General features: G+C 41.4%; 1 long non-coding RNA gene and 1 pseudogene across 1 annotated transcript in view; both read right to left on the bottom strand.

The window, feature by feature from the left end:
* The window catches only part of LOC144578321 (uncharacterized), a 121632-nt gene that overhangs the window by 68842 nt on the left and 27207 nt on the right, over positions 1-25583 (bottom strand). The window contains exon 2 of the long non-coding RNA XR_013523843.1: positions 20725-20801. This is a non-coding gene — a long non-coding RNA (uncharacterized LOC144578321). The remainder of the gene's footprint in view (positions 1-20724; positions 20802-25583) is intronic.
* Positions 880-7733, bottom strand: LOC100413211 (large ribosomal subunit protein uL5 pseudogene; annotated as a pseudogene).

Raw genomic sequence — 25583 nt, 5'->3', positions numbered from 1 at the left:
TCGTGTTATTTTAAGAAATCTCCACAGCCACCCCAGCCTTCAGAACCACCACTCTGATCAGTCAGCAAGACCCTCCACCAACAAAAAATTACAGCTCACTGAGAGCTCAGATGATCATTAGCATTTTGTACCAGAAATGTGTTTTTTTTTTTTGAGACGGAATTTCGCTCTTGTTACCCAGGCTGGAGTGCAATGGCGCGATCTCGGCTCACCACAACCTCCGCCTCCTGGGTTCAGGCAATTCTCCTGCCTCAGCCTCCCGAGTAGCTGGGATTACAGGCACGCACCACCGTGCCCAGCTAATTTTTTTTATTTTTAGTAGAGACGGGGTTTCACCATGTTGACCAGCATGGTCTCGATCTCTTGACCTCGTGATCCACCCGCCTCGGCCTCCCAAAGTGCTGGGATTACAGGCTTGAGCCACCACGCCCGGCCCAGAAATGTATTTTTAAATTAAGGTATGTACATTGTTTTTCTAGACATAATGCTATTGCACAGTTAATACACTGCAGCATAGTGTAAACGTAACTTTTGTATGCACTGAGAAACTATGAAATGTGTAGGGTTCATTTTATAGTGATATTTACTTTACTGCAGTGCTCTAGAACCAAAGCCGTGATATCTGAGGTATGCCTGTATATACTGTTGATTTTAGTGCAGCGTTCTTGCTGCATCTCAGTACAAGTAAAAGGGTGATTAAAAAGCATTTCCTGAGCACCTGCCATGCAGTAGGCACCAGTTGAAGTACATTTATACATTATGTCATTGTCCACGTTGACACACGACAAAGTGAAGAATCTGCTCGTAATCACTGATCTAACAAGTGAGGGGCCGGGACATGAACTCAGGCCATCTCTCCCACCTCCACAGTACTACTGCTCAGGGCACTGTCAACGTGGGCTGGCACATGAGTCGAAGTGATTTCCGTTTGCGGACTTCTCTCTGCTGCTGCTGTTCAAACGGAAGGGAGACCTGTGAGCCACAGCTCATACCTCATTACTCAGACATGAACTCTGGGGCTCGTGCATTATCCAGGCTCTATATTCTTTCTTTCCTGTTCCTGGAGCTTTGATCATTGCACTTGCTCTTCCGTATGACCTTTACCCAGAGGAACCTCAATGGAAGTGGGGGGCGCTCTGCTGTAGACTTTGCTGGAAGCTCTGGAGAAATGTTGTACTTTGAAGTTATTTGCTTAAGTTAGTTTCATAAAGCAACATTCTGACTTCATAGAAATTTAACGTTTAGTTTCATAAAGCAACATTCTGACTTCATAGAAACTTAACGTTTAGTTTCATAAAGCAACATTCTGACTTCATAGAAACTTAACGTTTAGTTTCATAAAGCAACATTCTGACTTCATAGAAACTTAACGTTTAGTTTCATAAAGCAACATTCTGACTTCATAGAAGCTTAACGTTTTCTGTTTTGAAGGGATTTGAGAGATCATTTGTGCATCTATTTTCTTCCTATTTCTCATTACAGATAAAAGTGACTATGTGAAGGGCTGGGCACAGTGGCTCGTGCCTGTAAACTCAGCTCTTTGGGAGGCCACGTTGGGCAGATCACTTGAGATCAAGAGTTTGAGACCGGCCTGGCCAATATGGTGAAACCCTGTCTCTAGTAAGAAATATAAAAATTAGCCAGGAGTGGTAATGCATGCCTGTAATCTCAGCTACTAGGGAGACTGAGATAGGAGAATTGCTTACACCTAGGAGGCAGAGGCTGCAGGGAGCCGAGATTGTACCATCATGCCACTGCACTCCAGCCTGGGCAACAGAATGAGACTCCATCTCAAACGAAAATGTTTGTTAAGAAGGGACTATGTGAGTTATACCCTGGAGGTCTCTGGTGTTAAGGCCTATTGTTACATATTATAGAACGTCTCCTCTGGTTTGTTTTTTTTTGTTTGTTTGTTTGCATTTATATCATAAACAAGAGATGCAGAAGTGAGAAAGGCCAAGTGTCTAGAATGTTTTCTCTTTTTGCAGTAGAACCTCAGAAGGCAGACATTGAGCAAGAAGCCTGCTAAACTGGAGATGAATTCCCTCCAACGTTGGTTAAATTTCTATCCCCCCATCAAAACCCCCAGAGCAAAGTCATTAGCAGCATTCATTGCTCCCTGTAAGAGCTGAGAATACACCCCAGATGTTGTGTTGTGAGCACAAAGGCCTGTGTGCCAGATTCACAGCATGGCTTAGAACCTTCTGAACCCCGCCCACCCTGCAAGATATTCTTTGTGGGCTCTCCTAGGTTTCCAACATTATTATACAACCCCAGGCTCCTTCCTCCTTTGTAACCTCTCAGACAAGTAATGGATGCACTATAGTCTTTGCCAGAAAATAAAATGAAAAGGAATGAGAAGCCCCTGCCAGAGTAGTTTTCTTTTGATGCTTTCTTTCATCTTCCTTCACCTCCCCTGTGGGGAAAAATAAGGCAATGTATTTATCAGCTTTTATTATCTTGATTTATAACCTCAGGTCCCAATTAGAAGGCAAAACATAAAGGCATAGATTTAAATGGTGCTAATTGTGCCCTTTCCATTTCATTCTTTTCTCTCTTTTGTCAGAAAAAAAATCCTTTGATTTCATTTCTTCATTCTTTGTAACACTGTATTGATCTGCCAGTATAGAAAATGCATCAGCGACTCTTATCTTTGGCTAATACTACATTTTTCTGCATTAACTACAACCCACGAACTGTACATTTCGTCATTACATGCCTGGTTTACACACATTAAATTAGATGTACAATGTGCATTCTATACTTTATCGAGTTATGACAAGAATTGTGATGAATGGCATTTAATAGCTTTCATTTATCATCTAGAAAGCTTCATTTTCCAACATCAATCAGGCAATTAAAAGAACTACTAGTAGGCTGGCCTATTGTGTGTCTTCATTCCCTTGCTTCATTTCACGTTCATTATGGTTCACAGTACAGAAAGTTGACATTCCTGCATTCATTCATTCAGTCACTCAAACAGTTTTCATTGCATGCCTGCTATGTGCTAGACGGCAGTTGAGGCACAGGAAACAGCACTAAAATAGCAGACAAAATCCTTTCTCTTATGTGGCTAACAAGAAAGGGCTGGGAAGGATAACAGACCAATAAACAGTGTATTTGTAATATATGCAGAGGCATGAGCACTGGGCTGGGGAAGGGGCTAGTGAGGACAAGAAAGGGAATGGAGGCCACAGTTGTCAGGGAGAGCCTCATTAAGAAGGTGACCTGGAGCAGATGCTTGCAAGAAATAGAGAAGCAAGCTCTGCAGCCACCCATGAGAGCCTTTCAAGCACAGGGAGCCACTGAGGATGGAGCAGAGCCAGCATATATGAGAAACTGAAAGGACATGAAATATGGAGCACAGGGAGTGACAGGGAAAGTGGCTGGAGAGTAGGTAGCAGATGGATAGATTTACGTAAGGTCGTGTGAGCCAACAACAACTAAATTTCATTCTGAGAAAGTTGGGATTCCATCAGAGAGTGTTGGGCAGAGGGGACATACTCTGACTTTTGCTTTAAAAGAGTTACTCCAGCTGTAGTGAGAATAGACAATTGAGGGTAACAGTAGAAACCAGGAAACCAGATATATTACAATAATCTGGGGGAAAAATAATAGGGGCTTGGACCAGGAGGGCAGTGGTGGAGGGGAGAGAGACAGGGCTAGGTTTGTATTGTGCAGGTAAAGCCAGTAGGCTTTGTTGATAGAGTGGATAAGTGATGACGGAAGCAGGGACAAGGATAACTCCAAGAACTGGGGATGCATAGCTGGTGCTTACTGACAGAGGAAAGCCTGAAGAAAGAGAAATTAGATACAGGCAGAAAGAAACCAAGAGCTCTCTTTTGGGCATATTAACTTGGGGCTCCTACCTCTCCACAATCACCAATTAACGAATTGTCATCCTTCTCATACGTTAGGCTTGGTTGCAACATAGCCTCGTGGTCGAGTGTGGTCTCAGGAGCCTGTCTTCCTTGTCTTGAAACCCACCCATACTCACTACCGTGATCTAAAAGAAATGACAACCTTTTCTTATACAAAAAACTTTTTTCCCCTAAGTTATTGGAATACAGGTGGTATTTTGTTACATGAATAAGTTCTTTAGTGGAGATTTGTGAGATTTTGGTGCACCCATCACATGAACAGTACACACTGCACCATATTTGTAGTCTTTTATCCCTCATCCCCCCCCACTCTTCCCCCCAAGTCCCCAAAGTCCATTGCATTATTCTTATGCCTTTGCATAAGAATTAAATTAGATGTCCAATGTGCATTCTAGACTTTATAGCTTGCTTTTCACATATCAGTGACAACATACGATGTTTGGTTTTCCAGTCCGGAGTTACTTCACTTAGAATAATAGTCTCCAATCTCATCTAGGTCACTGCAAATGCTGTTAATTCATTCCTTTTTATGGCTGAGTAGTATTCCATCGTATACATACATATATATACCACAGTGTATACGTATGTGCGTGCGTGTGTGTGTGTATGTATATACTACCGTGTGTGTGTGTGTCTGTGTATTTATATATGTATATACTGCAGTTTCTTTATCCACTCATTGATTGATGGGCATTTGGGTTGGCTGCACGATTTTGCAATTGGGAATTGGATGCTATAAACATGCATCTTTTTCGAATAATGACTTCTTTGCTCTGGGTAGACACCCAGTAGTGGGATTGCTGGATCAAATGGTAGTTCTACTTTTAGTTCTTTAAGGAATCTCCACACTGTTTTCCATAGTGGCTGTGCTAGTTTACATTCCCACCAGCCCTGTAGAAGTGTTCCCTGCTCACCACATCCATGCCAACACCTGCTGTTTTTGGATTTTTTGATTATCGCTATTCTTGCAGGAGTAAGGAGGTATCTCATTGTGGCTTTGATTTGCGTCTCCCTGATCATTAGTGATGTTGAGCATTTGGCCGCCATTTGTATATCTTCTCTTGAGAACTGTTCATTCATATCCTTAGCCCACCTTTTCTTTCTTTTTCTTTTTTCTTTTTTACTTTTCACTGGCCTTTTGGATGGAAACGGGAATTTGTCAGGGAGGATGATCGCATCGTACTTCTGCTGGAAGCAGCTCATGGTCTCCTCTTTGCTGATTCTGTGTTTGGCCCCAGTGCAGCCTGTCCTGTGCTTTTTCTCTGTGATGCTGAAATCTGGCCTACCCACCGCCACACAGGAGTCCAGACCATAGATACCAATGCCTGGGTCATATTTGATACCCAGATCAATGTGTTCCTGGATCCCAAAACCAAAGTTTCCAGTAGCTGAGAAGTTGTTTTTTCTGAACTCACTCCCACACCTTTAGACCCTTCTTCAAGATTTCTTCTGCCTTGGCCCCTAAAACTGTGCAGTGGACTGCAATCTTTTCATTTCTCTGGTTGCCAAAGGAACTGACAGTGTATCTAGCTTTGGAAAACATGGGAGTCTGCCCTGTGAGCTGCTCCCGCACCTTGGCTGCTCGGGTCAGTCTGTCTCCACTCTCCCCAACACAGATGTTGAGATAGAGCTTATGGATGTGAAGTTCCTGCATGAGGTTCTCCTTTTCACCTTGATCGTGAGCCGTTATGGAGAACAGAAAGAGCCTTAGCCCATTTTTTGATGGGATTGTTGGTTTTTTGTTACTGATTTGAATTTGTTGTAAATTCTGGATATTAGTCCTTTGTCAGATGTACAAATTGTGAAGATTTTCTCCCACTCTGTGGGTTGTCTGTTTACTCTGCTGACTGATCCTTTAGCCATGCAAAAACTCTTTAGTTTAATTCATTCCCAACGATCTTTGCTTTTGGGTTCTTGGTCATGAAATCCTTGCCTAAACCAATGTCTAGAAGGCTTTTCCAGTGTTGTTTTCTAGAATTTTTATAGTTTTGGGTCTTAGGTTTAAGTGCTTAATCCATCTTGAGTTGATTTTTGCATAAGATGAGATGTGAGGATCTAGTTTCTTTCTCCTACAGGTGGCTAGCCAATTATCCCAGCACCGTTTGTTGAAAAGGGTGTCCTTTCCATTTGCCAAAGATCAGTTGGCTGTAAGTATCTGGGTTTATTTCTGGGTGTTCCATTCTGTTCTATTGGTCTATGTACCTGTTTTTGTACCAGTACCTGCTGCTTTGGTGATCAGGTAGTGTGATGCTTCCAGATTTTTTTTTCTTAGTCTTGCTTTAACTATGCGGGCTCTTTTTTTGGCTGCATGTGAATTTTAGAACTGTTTTTTTTTTCTAATTCTATGAAGAATGATAGTGGTATTTTGATGAATATTGTGTTGAATTTGTAGATTGCTTTGGGCAGTATGGTTATTTTTATAGTATTGATTCTACCCATCCATGAGCATGGGAGGTGTTTCCATTTGCTTGTGTCATCTATGATTTCATTCAGCAGTGTTTTGTAGTTTTCCTTGTAGAGGTCTTTCAATCCCTTCATTAGGTATATATATTTTTTTTTTGAGACGGAGTTTTGCTCTTGTTACCCAGGCTGGAGTGCAATGGCGTGATCTCGGCTCACCACAACCTCCGCCTCCTGGGTTCAGGCAATTCTCCCGCCTCAGCCTCCTGAGTAGCTGGGATTACAGGCACGCACCACCGTGCCCAGCTAATTTTTTTTGTATTTTTAGTAGAGATGGGGTTTCACCATGTTGACCAGGATAGTCTTGATCTCTTGACCTCGTGATCCACCCGTCTCGGCCTCCCAAAGTGCTGGGATTACAGGCTTGAGCCACTGCACCCAGCCAGTATATTCTTATTTTAAAATTTTTGCAGCTATTGTAAAAGAGGTTTAGTTCTTGATTTGATTCTCTGCTTGGTCACTGTTGGTGTTTAGAAGAGCTACTGATTTGTGTACATTAATCTTTCATTGAGAAACCTTGCTGAATTCTATCAGTTCTAGGAGTTTTCTGGAGGAGTCCTTAGGGTTTTCAAAGTAAATGATTGTATTGTCAGAAAACAGTGACAGTTTGACTTCCTCTTTACCAATTTGGATGCCCTTTATTTCTTTCTATTGGCTGATTGCTCTGGCTAGGACTTCCAGTACCATGGTGAAGACGAGTGGTGAGAGTGGGCGCCCTTGTCTTGTTCCAGTTCTCAGAGGAAATGCTTTCAATTTTTCCCCATATAGTACTCTGTTGGCTGTGGGTTTATTATAGATGACTTTTATTACATTAAGGGGTGTCCTTCGTATGCCAATTTTGCTGAGAGTTTTAATTATAAAGCAATTCTGGATTTTGTCAAATGCTTTTTCTCCATCTATTGAGATGATTATGTGATTCTGTTTTTAATTCTCTCTATGGGGTGTATCATATTTATTGACTTGAGTATGTTAAACCATTCCTGCATCTTTGGTATGAAATCCACTTGATCATGGTGTTGTTGGGTTTGATTAGCTAGTATTTTGATAAGTATTTTAGCATCTATGTTCATCGAGGATATTGGTCTGTGGTTTCTCCTTTTTTGGTTATGTCCTCCCTGGTTTTGGCATTAGGATGATGCTGGCTTCATAGAATGATTTAGAAAGGATTCCTTCTTTCCCTATCATGTGCAATAGTGTCAAAATTATTGATACCAATTCTTTTTTGAATGTCTGGTAGAATTCTGCTGTGAATCTGTCTGTTTTTGGATATACTTTGGTTGGTAATTTTTTAACTACCGTTTCAATCTCACTGCTTATTATAGGTCTGTTCAGGGTATCTAATTCTTACTGATTTAAACTAGGAGTGTTGTATTTTTCCAGAAATTTATCCATTTCTTCTATGTGTTCTATACTATGTCTGTAAAGTGTTCATAGTAGCCTGGAATGATCTTTTGTATTTCAGTGGTATCAGTTGTAATATCTCCTATTTCGTTTCTTAGTCAGGTTATTTGGATTTTCTTTCTTCTTTTCTTAATCTTGCTAATGGCCTATCAATTTTATCTTTTCAAAGAACTAGCTTTTTGTTTCATTTATCTTTTGTAATTTTTGTTTTGTTTGTTTCCATTTCATTTAGTTCCATTCTGATCTTGGTTATTTCCTTTCTACTGCTGGGTTTGGGTTTGCTTAGCTTTTGCTTCTCTAGTTCCTTGAGGTATGATCTTAGAATGTCCGCTTGTGATCTTTCAGTCTTTTTGATGCAGGCATTTAGGACTATGAATGTGCATCTTAGCACTGCCTTTGCTGTCTCCCGGAGGGTTTGTAGGTTGTGTCATTATTGTCATTCAGTTGGAAGGATTTTAAAATTTCCATCTTGATTTTGTTTTGACCCAATGCTCATTCAGGAGCAGGTTATTTAGTTTACATGTATTTGCATGGTTTGAAAGTTCCTTTTGGAGTTGACTTCCAGTTTTATTCCATGTGGTTTGAGAGAATGCTTGATATAATTTCAGTTTTCTTAAATTTATTCAGGCTCGTTTTATGGCCTGTCATATGACCTATCTTAGAGAAAGTTCCATGTACTGTTGAATAGAACGTGTATTCTGTGGTTGTTGGATGAAATGTTCTGTATATATCTGTTAAGTCCATTGTTCCAAGGTATAGTTTAAATTCATTGTTTCTTTGTTGACTTTCTGTCTTCATGACCTGTCTAGTGCTGCCAGAGGAGTACTGAAGCCTCCCGCTGTTACTGTGTTGCTGTCTCTCTCATTTCTTATGTCTATTAGTAATTGTTTTATAAATTTCAGAGTTCCAGTGCTAGCTGCATATATGTTTAGAATTGTGATCTTTTCCTATTGGACAAAGCCTTTTATTCTTATGTAATGTCCCTCTTTGTCTCTTTCAACTGCTGTTGCTTTAAAGTTTGTTTTGTCTGGTAAGAATAGCTATCTCTGCTTGCTTTTAGTGTTCATTTGCATGAAATGCCTTTTTCCACTCCTTTACTTTAAGTTTATGTGAGTCCTTATGCATTAGATGAGTCTCCTGAAGGCAGCAGATAGTTGGTTGTGAGTTCTTATCCACTCTGCGGTTCTGTATCTTTTAAGTGGAGAATTTAGGCCATTTACATTCAATGTTAGTATTGAAATGTGAGGTGCCATTGCATACATCATGCTCCTGGTTGTCTGTGTACTTTTTTTTTTCTTTTATTTCCTAACTAGTATTTTTGTTTTATGGATCCTGTGTGATTTATGATATTTTTTTTTGAGGTGGAGTCTCATTCTGAAAACAAGTCACTAAGCACATATTCAAGGGGTAAGGAAGTAGACTCCATCTCCTTGAAGGGAAATTACCTACATCAATTTTTTAAATTCTTCTATATGTGACATTTATCTCTCATTTTCATTTACTTAGTATTCAAACATTTATTTATTTATTATTGAGATGGAGTCTCACTCTGTCACCGGCTGGAGTGGAGTGGTGCAATCTCAGCTCACTACTACCTCTGCCTCCTGGGTTCAAGCAATTCTTCTGCCTCAGCCTCCTGAGTAACTGGGAGTACAGGCACGCGCCACCACATCTGGCTAATTTATGTATTTTTAGTAGAGACGGGGTTTCACCATGTTGGCAAGGCTGGTCTCAAACTCCTGACCTCAGGTGATCCACCTGCCTCAGCCTCCCAAAGTACTGGGATTACAGGCATAAGCCACCACACCTAGTGATTTATGCTTTAAAGAGGTTCTGTTTTAATGTGTTTCCAGGATTTGTTTCAAGATTTAGAACCCCTTTTAGCAGTCCTTATAGTGGTGGCATGGTAATGGCAAATTCTCTCAGCATTTGTTTGCCTGAAAAAGACTGCATCTTTCCTTCATATATGATGCTTAGATTCACAGGATGCAAAAGTCTTGGCTGAAATTGTTTTGTTTGAGGAATCTGAAGATAGAGCCCTAGTCCCTTCTGGTTTGACTGTAGGGTTTCTGCTGAGAAATCTGCTGTTAATCTGAATAGATTTTCCTTTATAGGTTACCTGGTACTTCTGTCTCATAGCTCTTAAGATTCTTTCCTTCATCTTAACTTTGGATAACCTGATGACAATATGGCTAAGCGATCTTTTTGTGTTGAATTTCCCAGGTATTCTTTGCGTTTCTTGCATTTGGCTGTCTAGGTCATTGGCAAGGCTGGGAAAGTTTTCCTCCGTTATTCCCCCAAATGAGTTTCTAAGCGTTTAGAATTCTCTTCTTTTTCAAGAACACCAATAAGTCTTAGGTTTGTGCATTTAACATAATCCCAGACTTCTTAGAGTCTTTGTTCATATTTTCTTATTCTTTTTTCCTTTTCTTTGTCAGATTGGGTTAAAGTGAAGACCTTATCTTTGATCTCTGAATTTCTTTCTTCTACATGTTCTGTTCTATTGCTGAGACTTACCAGAGCGTTTTGTATTTCTAAAAGTATGTCCAAAGTTTCCTGATTTTTCGACTGTTTTTTTAAGCTATTTCCTTGATATTTCCCCCTTCACTTTTTGTATTATTTTTTGGATTTCCTTGCATTGGGCTACACTTTTCTCTTGTGTCTCCCTGATTAGCTTAATAACTAACCTCCTGAATTCTTTTTCAGGTAAATCAGGAATTTCTTCTCAGTTTGGATCCATTGCTGGTGAACCAGTCATTTTGGGGAGGTGTTAAAGAGCCTTGTTTTCTCATATTACCTGGGTTGGTTTTCTGGTTTCTTCTCATCTGGGTAAGGCTCTGTCAGAGGGAAGATCAAGGACTGAATGCTGTTATTCAGATTCCTTTGTCCCATGGGGTGTTCCCTTGATGTAGTACTCTCCCTTTTCCTATGGATGTGGCTTCCTGTGAGCTCAGCTGCAGTGATTGTTGTCTTTCTTCTGTGTCTAGCTACCCAGTGAGTCTACCTCCGGGTAGTACTGGGGGTTGTCTGTACAGAGTCCTGTGACGTAAACCGTCTACGGGATGCTCAGCTGTGGATGCCAGCACCTGTTATGGTGGAGGTGGCAGTGGGGTGCAATGGACTCAGTGAGGGTTCTTAGCTTTGGTAGTTTAATGGTCTATTTTTGTGCTGCTTGGCCTCCTGCCGGGAGGTGGTGCTTTCCAGAGAGCATCAGCTGTAGTAGTCTGGAGAGGGACCAGTGCTGGGCAGGGCCCTAGAATTCCCAAGATTTTATTCTCTTTGTCCTCCACTACCAAGGTGGGTAGGGAAGGACCATCAGGTTGGGGCAGGGCTAGGTGTGTCTGAGCTCAGACTCTCCTTGGGTGGGTCTTGCTCTAGCTGCTGTGGGGGATGGGGTGAGATTCCCAGGTCACTGGAGTTCAGTATCTGGGAGGATTATGGCTGCCTCTGCTGAGTCATGTAGGTTGTCAGGTAAGTAGGGGAAGCTGGCAGTCACAGGCCTCCCCCAGATCTCATGCAAACCAAAGGGCCAGTCTCACTCCCATCATGTACCCCCCCAACAGCCCTGAATCTATTTCCAGGTGGAGGGTGAGATGGGCTTGAAAACTTCCCCAGGCTGCCCGCCTTCCAGCTATGAAGACAAGGGCTTGGATTTTCCCCCATATGTGGAGTCTGCACATCACATTTGCACCCTCCTCTGAGTTCTGGCCAGAAGGCATCCCAGTTCTTACACCTTTCATGATTTGTAGAACCTTGGGCCATCAACAGGATAGACACTAAAAACTCTGAGAACTCCAGGGCAGTGTTTTGTGGTTGGCCAAGATCAGGCCTGTTTGAAGAACCCTAGCAACAGACAGGTCCCTGAAACTGAGGTACACACAGCAATAGCACAGAGATGGTTGGAGAGCAGAGGGCACTCTGTGAACCCCTACTAACCCGATGACTACTGTGCTACCAGCAATGTGTGTGAGCACCCAGCTCTTGTACCGATCAATATTAAAAGGTTTTTCTTTTCAGTCATGAGACTAAAATCTGTAAGATAAGTTTTGGCCCTTGTAGAAAGCTCTACTCAGAATGTTTTTTTTCCACTGAGGCATTTTATTTATAAATGTGTATTATATCCTGGCTGGATATAGTGGCTCACACCTATAATTTCAACACACTGGGAGGCTGAGGCAGGCAGACTGCTTGACTTCAGGAGTTCAAGACTAGCCTAGGCAACATGGGAGACCTCATCTCTACTAAAAATACAAAAATTAGTTGGGAGTGGTAATGCCTGCCTATAGTCCCAGTTACTCAGGAAAATGAGCCAGGGGATTGCTTGAGCCCGGGAAGTCGAGGCTGCGATGAGCTGAGATTGTGCTACTGCACTCCGGCCTGGATGACAGAGACTCTATCTCAAAACAACAACAACAACAAACAGTTATATTACATCCCTAGAAAAAGAATCCCAGGAGTTTCCCTCCCGTGTTATCATTTTGCTTCTTCATGGTCCACGATGCCAACTAAGGTTATCAGTACAATGAAACCAAACTGGCAGGATGGGAGCAGATTACTAGTCATTTTTCTAGATCTTTGAGTTCCACATCGAATTTGGGACTAATCGCTTCACACTTGTTTAACCTGCCGGTGAGGTTGACAACCACTTTCCCCGCCCTGTGAGGATCAGGATTTCAAATTCACAAGGTAGCCATGCTTTGTCATCATGGTTAGAAACTGGACAACTACTTGAGAGCATGGCCTAGTAAGAACCTAGTGTTTGCTTCTCTTATCAGCAGCACTGATGCTCTTGAGAACATCAGCCAGGACATTCATGCACACCATTGCGGCAGTGCTGAAAGATGGCAGAAAGCGTTGCACTCAGGATTTTAATTCTCACATCTCCAGCTAATATTAGAGGATGAGATAAGTTGCAAGTAAATGAGGAAGCCCAAATATCACAGAATAATCTGCACAAATGTAAAATGATCTTTACAGGCTGAAAATACGTTTATGTTATAACATAGAAATGAAGCAAGCAAGTGATTATATATATATATATATATATATATATATATATATATATATATATTTATAGCTGGATCCCCTGCTAATTAAAAAATTTACTGTGAATGAATACTATATAACAGTCTCTACCAAGAGATATACATTTATAAGTACATATGCCAGACTGGTGCGGTGGCTCACACCTTTAATTCCAGTAATTTGGGAGGCTGAGGTGGGTGGATCACCTGAGGTCAGGAGTTTGAGACCAGCCTGGCCAACATGGTGAAAACCCAACTCTACTAAAAATACAAAAAATTAGCCTGGCATGGTGGTGCTCATATGCAGTCCCAGTTACTCAGGAGGCTAAAGCAAGAGAATCACTTGAGCCCAGGAGGCAGAGGTTGCAGTGAGCTGAGATCATACCACTGCACTACAACCTGGGCAACAGAGCAAGACTCCATCTCAAAGGAAAAAGAAAAAACGTACATGCACCAAAATATTCACAATGGTTATTTCTAGGTGATAGGATTATGAAGAACTTACGTTTTACCTTTTATTTATTGTTTTCTCTAATTTCTCAGTGAAAATATATATTGTTTATGTTACAAAGTAGTTCTTTTTCAAGGAAGAAATTCTGGTGACAGAAGAATTAATATGCACTGAAAAGGCCGGGCGTGGTGGCTCAAGCCTGTAATCCCAGCAATTTGGGGGGCCAAGGCAGGTGGATCACAACGTCAAGAGATTGAGACCATCTTGGTCAACATGGTAAAACCCCGTCTCTACTAAAAAAAAACAAATACAAAAAATTAGCTGGGCATGGTGGCATATGCCTGTAATCCCAGGTACTCAGGAGGCTGAGGCAGGAGAATTGCTTGAACCCAGGAGGTGAAGGTTGTGGTGAGCCGAGATCATGCCATTGTACTGCAGCCTGAGTAAGAAGAGCAAAACTCCGCCTCAAAAAAAAAAAAAATATATATATATGTATATATATATATATATATATATATGCACTGAAAAATATGGGTAGGTAAATTATTTATGTTAGAAACTTGAAAATCATTTAAAGACAGAATCCAAACAAGGTTTGATTGGAAGGAAAAAAAAAACAGTAAAATACATTTTTGAAGCAATCTGGAAAATTTCACCATGGACTGGAGATTAGATTGCATTTGTCAAATTAGAGGCTGCTGCCTCTTTTGATAAATAAAATTTTGGTAGAGCACAGCCATGCTTGTTTATGAGTAGTCTAAGACTGCTTTCTCTTTATAACAGCAGAAATTGAGTAATTTTGACAAAGACCCCAGAGCTCATGAAGCCAAACCAGTTATTATTCGGCCCTTTATAGAAAAGTTTGCTGATACATTAAAGTTATATGAAAAACATTCAAAACTTTTGGAGAGTCAAATGGAATAATCTCTGCATATTTCACTCTCCTATCTAGGATTTACTTTGCTATACTTCAACAAGAAAGACTAAAGTAAAAAGGGATAGACGGAAAGAATCTTGATAATTGTTGAAGCTAAATCAAGATCATCTTAGGATGCATTTCATTTTCTTCTCTACATTTTGTGACTTTTGTTCAAGAAAAAAATACAAAACTTTTAAGTCAGTTAATTAGTATACATGACAGATTATTTACCAAAGTGGCTGCAATTACTCTTCTGCATATCCTTCAACTGGGGAATCCTGCAGTGTAGTTAGTGAAATATTACTCAGCAATAAAAAGGAAGAACTATTGATCCACTCCACAACCTGGATTGGGGGAGAATCCAAGATGGCTAAATAGGAACAGCTCCAGAGTGCAGTTCCCAGTAAGAACAATGCAGAGGGTGAGTGCCCACCACATTTCCAAACAAATTTTCACTGCCCACAGACCAGGAGATTCCCAGGCTGAAAGTGCCACAAGTTTTCAGCATGACAATTTCAGCCGGTGCAGGGTTGGTGCACAGAAACTCACACAAATCTGGGTGGTTGTTTCAACTGGTGCCTGAAATGCCTGGGAGACAGAGCCACAATTCAACTGAAAGGGAGGGGGCAGAGACAGGGAACCAGGTGATCTAGCTCAGCGGGTACCACCCCCACAAAACAAGCAATCTGAAATGCTCTGGATTGAGAATTTCGCAGCAAGAGCAGCTGGACCCAGGATGGTCTAGCTCAGTGTGGGGAAGGGCGACCACCACTCCCGAGGCAGTTCACACAGCAGCTGGGCAGAGCCTGCAGCAGCTCAGCAACACCTCTGCTGGCAGACTGTGACTAGACTACTCTGTGTGGGGAAGGGCATCTATTAAAAAAAAGGCAGCAGCACAACAGGCACTTATAAATAGAGCCAACCTTCCTTGGACAGAGCACTTGGGAAAAGAGGTGGTTATGAGTTCTGCTGCAGCAGACTTAAAAGTACCTGCCCAGCAGCTCTGCATGAAACAATGGAGCTCCCAGCACAGCACTTGAGCTCCTATAAGGAACAGTCTCCTCAAGCAGCTCCCTGACCCCCATATACTCAGAGACACCTCATAAAGGAGAGCTCAGGTTGACATCATCAGGTACCCTTCTGGGAGCAAGATAACGAAAGAAGCCAGCAGCAACCCCTACTGTTCTGCAGCCCTCACGGGTGATCCCCATGCAGGCAGGGTCTGGAGTGGACCTCCAACATTCTTGCAGCAGAGGTGCCTGACTGTTAGAAGGAAAACTAAGAAACAGAAAGAAATAATTACATCATCAACAAAAAGGACGTCCACTCAGAGACCCCATCCAAAAGTCACCAACTACAAAGACCACAGGTAGATAAAGCCACTAAGATGGGAAGAAACCAGCGCAAAAAGGATGAAAACACCAAAAACCAGAACAACTCTCCTCCTCCAACGTATTGCAACTCCTCACCAGCTAGGGATCAAAGATGGCTGGAGAATGAATCTGATGAATTGACAGAAACAGGCTTCAGCAGCTGGGTAATAACAAACTTCTCAGAGCTAAAAGAACAGGTACTAACCCAATGCAAAGAAACTAAGAACATAGAAAAAGGGTTAGATGAGATGGTAACTAGAATAAACAGCTTAGAGAAGAATTTAAACTACTTGATGGAGCTGAAAAACACAGCATGAGAACTTTACAAAGCATACACAAGTTTCAATAGCCAAACTGATCAAGCAGAAGAGAGGATATCAAAGATTGAAGATCAACTCAATGAAATAAAATGAGAAGGCAAGAATAGAGAAAAAAGAGTGAAAAGAAATGAACAAAGCATCCAAGAAATACGGGATTATGTGAAAAGACCTAATCTATGTTTGACAGGTGTACCTGAATGTGACGGAGAGAATGAATCCAAGCTGGAAAACATTCTTCAGGATATTATCCAGGAGACCTTCCTCAACCTAGCAAGCCAGGCCACCATTCAAGTCTGGGAAATACCGAGAACACCACAAAGATATTCCTCAAGAAGAGCAACCCCAAGGCACATAATCATCAGATTCACTAGGGTTGAAGTGAAGGACACAATGCTAAGGGTAGCCAGAGAGAAAGGTCGGGTTACCCATGAGAGAAGCCCATCAGACTCACAGCAGATCTCTCAGCAGAAACCCTACAAGCCAGAAGAGAGTGGGGGCCAATATTCAACATCCTTAAAGAAAAGGACTTTCAACCTAGAATTTCATATCCCACAAGGCCTGCCTTACAAGAGCTCCTGAAAGAAGCACAAAACAAGGAAAGGAACAACCAGTACCAGCCACTCCAAAAACATACCAAATGGTAAAGACCATCGACACAATAAAAAAAAAATGCATCAATGAATGAGCAAAACATCTAGCTAGCATCAAAATGGCAGGATCAAGTTCAAACATAACAATATTAACCTTAAATGTAAATGGACTAAAATACCCCAGTCAAAAGACACAGACTGGCAAATTGGTTAAAAAGTCAAAACCCATCAGTGTGCTGTATTCAGGAAACCCATCTCACATGCAATGACACAAATAAGCTCAAAATAAAGGGATGGAGGAAGATTTATCAAGCAAATGGAGAGCAAAAAAAATGTAGAAGTTGCAATCCTAGTCTCTGATAAAATGGACTTTAAAGCAACAAAGATCAAAAGAGACAAAGAAGGGCATTACATAATGGTAAAATGATCAATGCATCAAGAAGCGCTTATGATCCTAAATATATACACACCCAATACAGGAGCACCCAGGTACATCAAGCAAGTTCTTAATGACCTACAAAGAGACTTAGACTCCCACACAGTAATAGTGGGAGACTTTAACACTCCACTGTCAATATTAGACAGATCAATGAGACAGAAAATTAACAATGATATCCAGGACTTGAACTCAGATCTGGACCAAGCAGTCCTAAGAGACATCTACAGAAATCCACACCCCAAATCCACAGAATATACATTCTTCTCAGCACCACATCACACCTACTCTAAAATTGACCACATAATTGGAAGTAAAGCACTCCTCAGCAAATGCAAAAGAACAGAACTCATAACAAACAATCTCTCAGACCACAGGATAATCAAAATAGAACTCAGGATTAAGAACTAACTCAGAACAGCACAGCTTCATGGAAACTGAACAACTGGCTCCTAAATGTCAACTGGATAAACAATAAAATGAAGGCAGAAATAAAGATGTTTTTTGAAACCAACAAGAATGAAAACACAACATACCAGAATCTCTGGGACACATTTAAAGCAGTGTCAAGAGGGAAATTTATAGCAATAAATGCCCACCAGGGAAGCAAGGAAAGATCTAAAATCAACATGCTATCATCAAAACTGAAAGAGCTAGAGGAGCAAGATCAAAAAACTCAAAAGCTAGCAGAAGGCAAGAAATAACTAAGATCAGAGCAGAACTGAAGGAGATAGAGAAACAAAAAACCCTTCAAAAAAACCAATAAATCTGGGAGTTGTTTTTTTTTTTAAAGATCAATAAAATAGACCACTAGCCAGATTAATAAAAAAGAAAAGGGAGAAGAATAAAACAGATGCAATAAAAAATAAAGTGGATATCACCACTGATTCCACAGAAATACAAATTACAATCAGAGATTACTACAAACAACTCTATGCACATAAACTAGTAAACCTGGAAGAAATGGATAAATTCCTGGACACTTGTACCCCCCAAGCCTAAACCAGGAAGAAGTTGAAACCTTGAATAGACCAATAATAAGGGCTGAAGTTGAGGCAGCAATTAATAGCCTATCAACCGAAAAAAGTCCAGGTCCAGATGGGTTCACAGATGAATTCTACCAGACATACAAAGAGGAGCTGGTACCATTCCTTCTGAAACTATTCCAAACAATACGAAAATAAGGAATCCCATCCAAATCATTCTATGAGACCAACATCATCCTGGTATCAAAACCTGGCAGAGACTCAACAAAAAAACACAACTTCAGGCCAATATCCATGATGAACATAGACGTAAAAATCTTCAATAAAATACTGGCAAACTGAATGCAACAGCACATCAAAAAGTTTATTCATCACAATCAAGTAGGCTTCATTTCAGGGATACAAGGCTGGTTCAACATACACAAGTCTATAAACATAATCCAGCACATAAACAGAACCAAAGACAAAATCCACATGATTATCTCAATAGATGCAGAGAAGGCCTTTGACAAAATTCAATAGCACTTTATGCTAAAAACTCTCAATAAACTAGGTATTGAAGGAACACATCTCAAAACAATAAAAGCTACTTATGACAAACCTACAGCCAATATCATACTGAATGGACAAAAACTGGAAGCATTCTCTCTGAAATCTGGCACTATACAAGGATACCCTCTGTCACTACTCCTATTAAATATAGTATTTGAAGTTCTAACCAGAGCAATTAGGCAAGAAAAAAAAATAAAGCATATTCAATTAGGAAAGGAGGAAGTCAAATTGTCTCTCTCTGCAGACAATGTGATTGTATATTAAAAAGACCCTATCATCTCAGCCCAAAAATCTCCTTAAACTGATAAGCAATTTCAGCAAAGTCTCAGGATACAAAATCAATGTGCAGAAATCACAAGCATTTCTATACACCAATAACAGACAGAGAGCCAAATCACAAGCAAATGTCCATTCACAATTGTCACAAAGAGACTAAAATACCTAGGAATACAACTAACAAAGGGATGTAAAGGACTTCGTCAAGGAGAACTACAAACCACTGTTCAAGGAAATAAGAGAGGACACAAACAGATGGAGAAACATTCCATGCTCATGGTTAGGAAGAATCAATTTTGTGAAAATGGCCATATTGCCCAAAGTAATTTATAGATTCAATGCTATCCCAATCAAGCTACCAATGACCTTCTTCACAGATCTGGAAAAAACAACCTTAAACTTCATATGGAACCAAAAGAGAGACCACACAGCCAAAACAATCCTAAGCAAAAAGAACAAAACTGGAGGAATCAGGCTACCTGATTTCAAACTATACTACAAGGCTACACTAATCAAAACAGCGTGGTACCAAAACAGAGATATAGACCAATGGAACAGAACAAAGACCCTGGAGGCAATGCCACATGTCTACAACCATCTGATCTTTGACAAACCTGAGAAAAACAAGCAATGGGGAAAGGATTTCCTATTTAATAAATGGTGTTGGGAAAACTGGCTAGCTATATGCAGAAAGCAGAAACTGGACCCCTTCCTGACACCTTACACTAAAATTAACTCCAGACAGATTAAAGACTTAAACATAAGACCTAACACCATAAAAACCTTAGAAGAAAACATAGGCAAAACCATTCAGGACATAGGCAAGCACTTCATGACTAAAACACCAAAAGCATTGGCAACAAAAGCCAAAATAGACAAATGAGACCTAATTAAACTCCAGAGCTTCTGTACAGCAAAAGAAACAATCATTAGAATGAACTGGCAACCAACAGAATGGGAAAAAGTTTTTGCAGTCTACCCATCTGACAAAGGGCTAATATCCAGAACCTACAAAGAACTACAACAGATTTATAAGAAAAAAACAAACAAACCCATCCAAAAGTGTGCAAAGTATATGAACAGACACTTCTCAAAAGACGACCTATATGAGGCCAACAAAAATGAAAAAATTCTCATCACTGATCATTAGAGAGATGCAAATCAAAACCACACTGAGATACAACCCCACGCCAGTTAGAATAGTAATCATTTAAAAATCTGGAGACAACAGATGCTGGAGAGAATGTGGAGAAATAGGAACACTTTTACACTGTTGGTAGGAGTGTAAACTAGTTCAACCATTGTGGAAGACAGTGTGGCACTTCCTCGAGGACCTAGAAATAGCAATTCCATTTGACCCAGCAATCCCATTACTGGGTATATATCCAAAGGATTATAAATCATTCTATTATAAAGACACATGCACACATATGTTCATAGTGGCACTGTTTACAATAGCAAATACCTGGAGCCAACCCAAATGCCCATCGATGATAGACTGGACAAGGAAAATGTGGCACACATACACCATGGAATATTATGCAGCCATAAAAAATGATGAGTTAGTGTCTCTTGTAGGGAAATGGATGAATCTGGAAACCATAATTCTCAGCAAACTGACACAAGAACAGAAAATCAAATACCGCATGTTCTTACTCATAGGCGGGTGTTGAACAATGAGAACACATGGACATAGGAAGGGGAGCGTCACTGTGTTGGGGTCTGTTGGGGGCAGTCAAGGGAGGGTTAGTGGAGGAGTGGGAAGGTTGGGGAGGGACAATATGGGGAGAAATACCAGATGTATGTGACAGGGGGATGGAGGCAGCAAACCACATTGTCATGTGTGTACCTATGCAACAATACTGCATGATCTGCACATATACCCCAGAATCTAAAGTACAACAAAAACAAATGGATAGATTTTAAATGTATATTGCTAAGTGAAAAAAGCCTAGACTCAAAAGGCTGCATATTTGTTTTAGTCCATTCTTGCACTGCTATGAAGATCTACCTGAGACAGGGTAATTTATAAGAAAAGAGGTTTAATTGGCTCACATTTCTGCAGTTGTTCAGGTAGCATGGCTGGGGAGGTCTCAGGAAACTTTCAAGGCAAAGCAGGCACTCTTACACGGCTGGAGAAGAGAAAAGAGAGAGACGGGGGAGGAGTTACACACTTTTAAACAACCAGATCTCAGGAGAACTCACTGACTGTCATGAGAAAAGCAAGTGGGAAATTTGTCCCCATAATTCCAATCACCTCCCACCAGGCTCCTCTTCTAACATTGGGAATTACAATTTGACATGAGATTCGGGTGGGAACACCAATCCAAACCATATCAGTATTGCATGACATTCTGGAAAAGGCAGAACTATAGGGATAGAGAAGAAATCAGTGGTTGTCAGGGGTTAAGGGACATAGGATGGGCTTACTATAAAAAGAAAATTTTGAGGGGGTATGGGAACTTCTTAGTATGCTGAGTATGGTGATGGCATGATTTTATTCTCAGTCTTGGGTGGTTTTAGTTATTTTCAGTTAGTCACCAGTGATCCAAGCAACTCTGCATTAGAAAGAATATCCAACTTCTGAGAGGCTGACACTGTAACCCTCACTTTCTAATGAGGTGCTGCCCTGAGAAGTTCCTAGCTTTTTACTATATTCGCTCTCATCTGGACTCCCCATACCTAAAAACTGTCCATGCCAGCCTCCTCTTATAACTCCCTCTCATCAGAGTGCCTTACCTCTCTTTTGTTTAGCCTCATAAACCTTTGTCCAAAGATTAGAGAGTGGTGTGTGCAGAACCTCTGGTTGTCACTCAGCTAGCTCCTGGCCAGTCCCTGAGGGACTTGAGCCTAGGTCTTAAGGAGAAAGTGATTGAAATAAGCTGAATGAGTCAAGAGAAGACGTGATCTCAGGGGATGACACGAGAAAACTAAAGCAAAATCTGTTCTGTCTCACAGCCTATAACAGCAACAAGCATAATGGCAACACAGGGAGGCAAAGGTTGAGTGTAAGAGAGACTAGTTCCCCACTGGAAAAGGGTCTGACAAATGAACAATCAGGAGCACGTACATGGTGACCAAAGTGAGGCCACCAGCGGCATTTATGGTCCCAGGAGCTGTGACCCATAGAAGCACAGCTGGGTCTACAGAGCACAGAGTGAGTCACAAGAGCACAAAAGAGTGGCCATATTGACTTCATGGAAGACATGCAATGTGCTCGAACATTTTGTGACCAAAAAAAAAAGAGAGAGAGCTAGGAGACCCTCAATGAAAGGATTCTGTGGCTGCGAAACGACCACTTAATTGTATCCTTCATTAGAGACCTGGGAAATGTGGCTGATGGATGCTTTCTTGGACACCATTGTGACACTGAGGGTCACAATAATCCTCTAAGATTGAGACATTGTTATCCTTGCTATGTGATACAATTTGGATATGTGTCCCCACCCAAATCTCATCTCAAACGGTAATCCCTCCCCCTGTGTCAAAGGAAAAGCTTGATAGGAGGTGATTGGATCATGAAGGTGGTTCTCCCCTACTGTTCTTATGATAGTGAGGGAGTTCTCATGAGATCTAATGGTTTTAAAAGTGGAAGTTTCCCCTGCACACACGCTCTCTCCTGCTGTCATGAAAATATGCTTTGATTACCTTTTGTCTTCTGCCATAATCATAAGCTTTCTGAGGCCTCCCCAGCCATGCAGAACTGAGTCAGTTATGCTTCTTTCTTTCCGTTATAAATTACTCGGTCTCAGGTAATATTTTTATAGTAGTGCAATGAAGGACTAATACAGAGAATTGGTACTGAGAGTGGGGTACTGCTATAAAGATAACCTGAAAATGTGGAATTGACTTTGGAACTGGGTAACAGGTAGAGGTTGGAACAGTTTGGAGGGCTCAGAGGAAAACAGGAAGATGTGGGAAAATTTGAGACTTTCTAGAGACTTGCTAAATGGTTTTGACCAAAATGCTGGTCATGATGTGGACAATGAAGTCCAGGCTGATGTGGTCTCACATGGAGGTGAGGAACTTATTGGGAAGTAGAGTAAAGGTCACTCTTGGTATGCTTTAGCAAAGTGACTGATGGCATTTTTGTTCCTGCCCTAGAGATCTGTGAAACTTTGAACTTGAGAAAAATGATTTAGTGTGTCTGGCAGAAGTAATTTCTAAGCAGCAAAGCATTCAAGAAGTGACCTGGCTTATTCTGAAAGTATTCAGTTATATGGGCTCACAAAGAGATGGTTTGAAATTGGAACTTGTGTTTAAACAGTAAGCAGAGCATTAAAGTTTGGAAAATTTGCAGCCTGACCCTGTGGTAGGTGCCCTCTGTCTCCTGCAGCCTTTTGAAGATGTGCCTTGCTTCCCCTTTGCTTTCCGCCATGATTTAAGTTTTTTGAGGCCTCCGCAGTTATGTGGAACGGCGAGTCAATTCCTTTATAAATTACCTAGGCTCAGGGAGTATCTCTGGAGCAGTGTGAGAATGGACTAATACACTATGTAAGAAGGGGAGGAGAGGCTCCTGACCACCGCAGGCAACCTAAGATGCTCGCTCCTCAGGAATAAATCCTTGCCACATTCCCTGAAAGAAGACATAGAGTTCCACCTGCACCTGTTCAGAATCCCTCCCACCTTTGGCTACCAGTGGCCCACAATGCAAAGCTCTCTCATCAGCTAATTTTGAGTTTACTATTCTGTGTCTTCTCACATGATTTTTTAAAATTCTGCACCATTCTTTCTCCATCATCTTCTGGAATCCCTCATTTCCTTCTAGTCCCCCTCCATCCTATCCTCTTCAAAGAAGCTTCCATCCATGTCCATGTCTGGGCATCATCACCTTCTCCCAGTCCCGCATTTTGCTTTCTTTTGTTCTATATGCTCCACCCCCTCTACCTTTGGTCATCTAACCCTATGTCTGTGCTGCAGATCCCCTGGCCACTTTTCCTCATTTACTGAGGATGTTACCTGAGCAATAGTCTTCCAGTCTATTATATCACCAGAACACCCCAGTGCTCATGTCTTGAGGCTCAGAAACATCCTAGGCTCATAACCTTTGTCCTCTGACCTTTTTGTTTACTTCACCACTGTAAAAATTAAAGAAAGAGAAAAGAAATACAAAAAGTGGCTTGCCAGTCGAGACAGATTTATTTTAGAGAAAATAAACCTGAGAGGAAGCTTCTGGCAGAGTTAGGTCAGAGGCACACTCTTTTACAGACCAAGAGTTTTTAAGGACCCAGGGTGGGAGAGTTTATCAGAGGCTTGGACTGCTTCTGTGTCTCTTTGTTGTGCTTATCTGGGAGGGAGAGTTGTATATCTGTTCCCATACATTTTTCTGCAGCTGCAGGCATGTCCCTCGAGTCTGCTTTTAGCTTTCCCATCTTAGTGCACCTGAAGGGAAAGGAATGTGCTTATAAAGGCCCACTGGTTTACTGAGGCCCACTGTATGAGGGTGACGCTTGGCAGTTACCCAAGAGACTTTCCCCCAATCTCCCTCTGTGCCCGAGCTCTCTTCTCTGTGTTTTACTCTCTGCTCTTTCTGGCTGCTTGTAGTTAGAAGAGATTTCCTTGAAATGCATGAGGCTGGAAAGTGAGCTGAAATTTAAAGTAGTGGTGTTTGACCGAGATGACAGTGCTCCCACTCTATCAACCATCACTTCTCATTACCCACCCTTCTGTGACCACACATGCCAGCAATGGCAAACATGTGGCACTACTGCCAAAATGCCTGCATCTTGAGATCCTTGCAAATTGGTTGTGTCATTTCATTTATTATTCATAGATGGGGTCTTGCTAAGTTGCCCAGGTTGGAGTGCAGTGGCTATTCACAGGTATAATCATAGCATGCTGCAGCCACAAATTCCTGCCTTCAAGCAGTCCTCCCACCTCAGCATCCTGCATAGCTTGGACCATAGGTACAAGCTACCATGCCCAAAGGTCATGTCATTTTTTTCCCCAGACCTGGATAAGGCATTAGAACTGTCCCCACACAGTGCAAACTATGTGACTATTTTCCATGTGTCTGCATGAGGTCATTACCGAGAACTTCACAATGCCTACAATCTTAAATTCCCATAAACTAGTCTCCATCATTACCACCTGCTCTTCAAATTCATGGAAAACTCTATCACTCCATTTACCTCGTTCAGGGCTACTTGACATCCTAGTCGCCTTGCCTTTCTTCCGCAGCTATCCCAATATCCTAAACCCAGGATTAAACCAACCATTGCTTTTCTCTGGTTTCTCTTCCTTTCTGGTTTCACCTGGCACAGCTGGGAGAGATTTATACAATCATACTAAAATAAAAGCATGATCACCAACATCAAACGGTCCTTCAGTACCATTTGGACATCTTTTTATGTGCCACATTTTCTGCCTGCCCCACACATTTTTAAATGCCCTTTTGGAAAATTGGAAAATGTGCACTTTCCTCCTTTTCTGGCCGCCTGTACAGCTAAAGAACAGGCCTGTGATCTATGTATTCCCAGGTAACTCACCCTTACGAGATCTTTACTCAGAAGTCAGCAATGTAAAGAAACAGGCATCAGTTTGTGAGGCATCAGTTTGACTGGTGAGGGCAGTAGCAGGAGCCTCCAGCTGTTGGAGAAGGCAGTGGCTACAGTGTTGAGAGGACAGAAGTCCTTTCCACCAAAGGCCAAGGCAGATGCATGGAAGAAGTGAGAGAACACGTCCCATACTGTATTAAAGTAAGTTCTCTGACTGCCTATTTGTTTACAACCTCTATTCTTATGTACTTGGCTTATAGTAGGTGCTTAATGAATTTTTAGCACCAAAGACCTGCCCAAGATCACTCAGTGGGTATAGGAACCAGATGTCAAATTCATGTCTTCTGACCTTAAAGCCACTAATCGTTCCCAGATGTAATTAGCAGAGCTGTTTTCTATGTCTGACTCCCATTGGGC

The sequence above is a fragment of the Callithrix jacchus genome, chromosome 11 (genome assembly GCF_049354715.1).
Source record: "Callithrix jacchus isolate 240 chromosome 11, calJac240_pri, whole genome shotgun sequence".
Classification (NCBI taxonomy): domain Eukaryota; kingdom Metazoa; phylum Chordata; class Mammalia; order Primates; family Cebidae; genus Callithrix; species Callithrix jacchus.
Note: the sequence above shows the minus strand (reverse complement) of the source record. Positions and strands in the feature narration are given on the sequence as shown.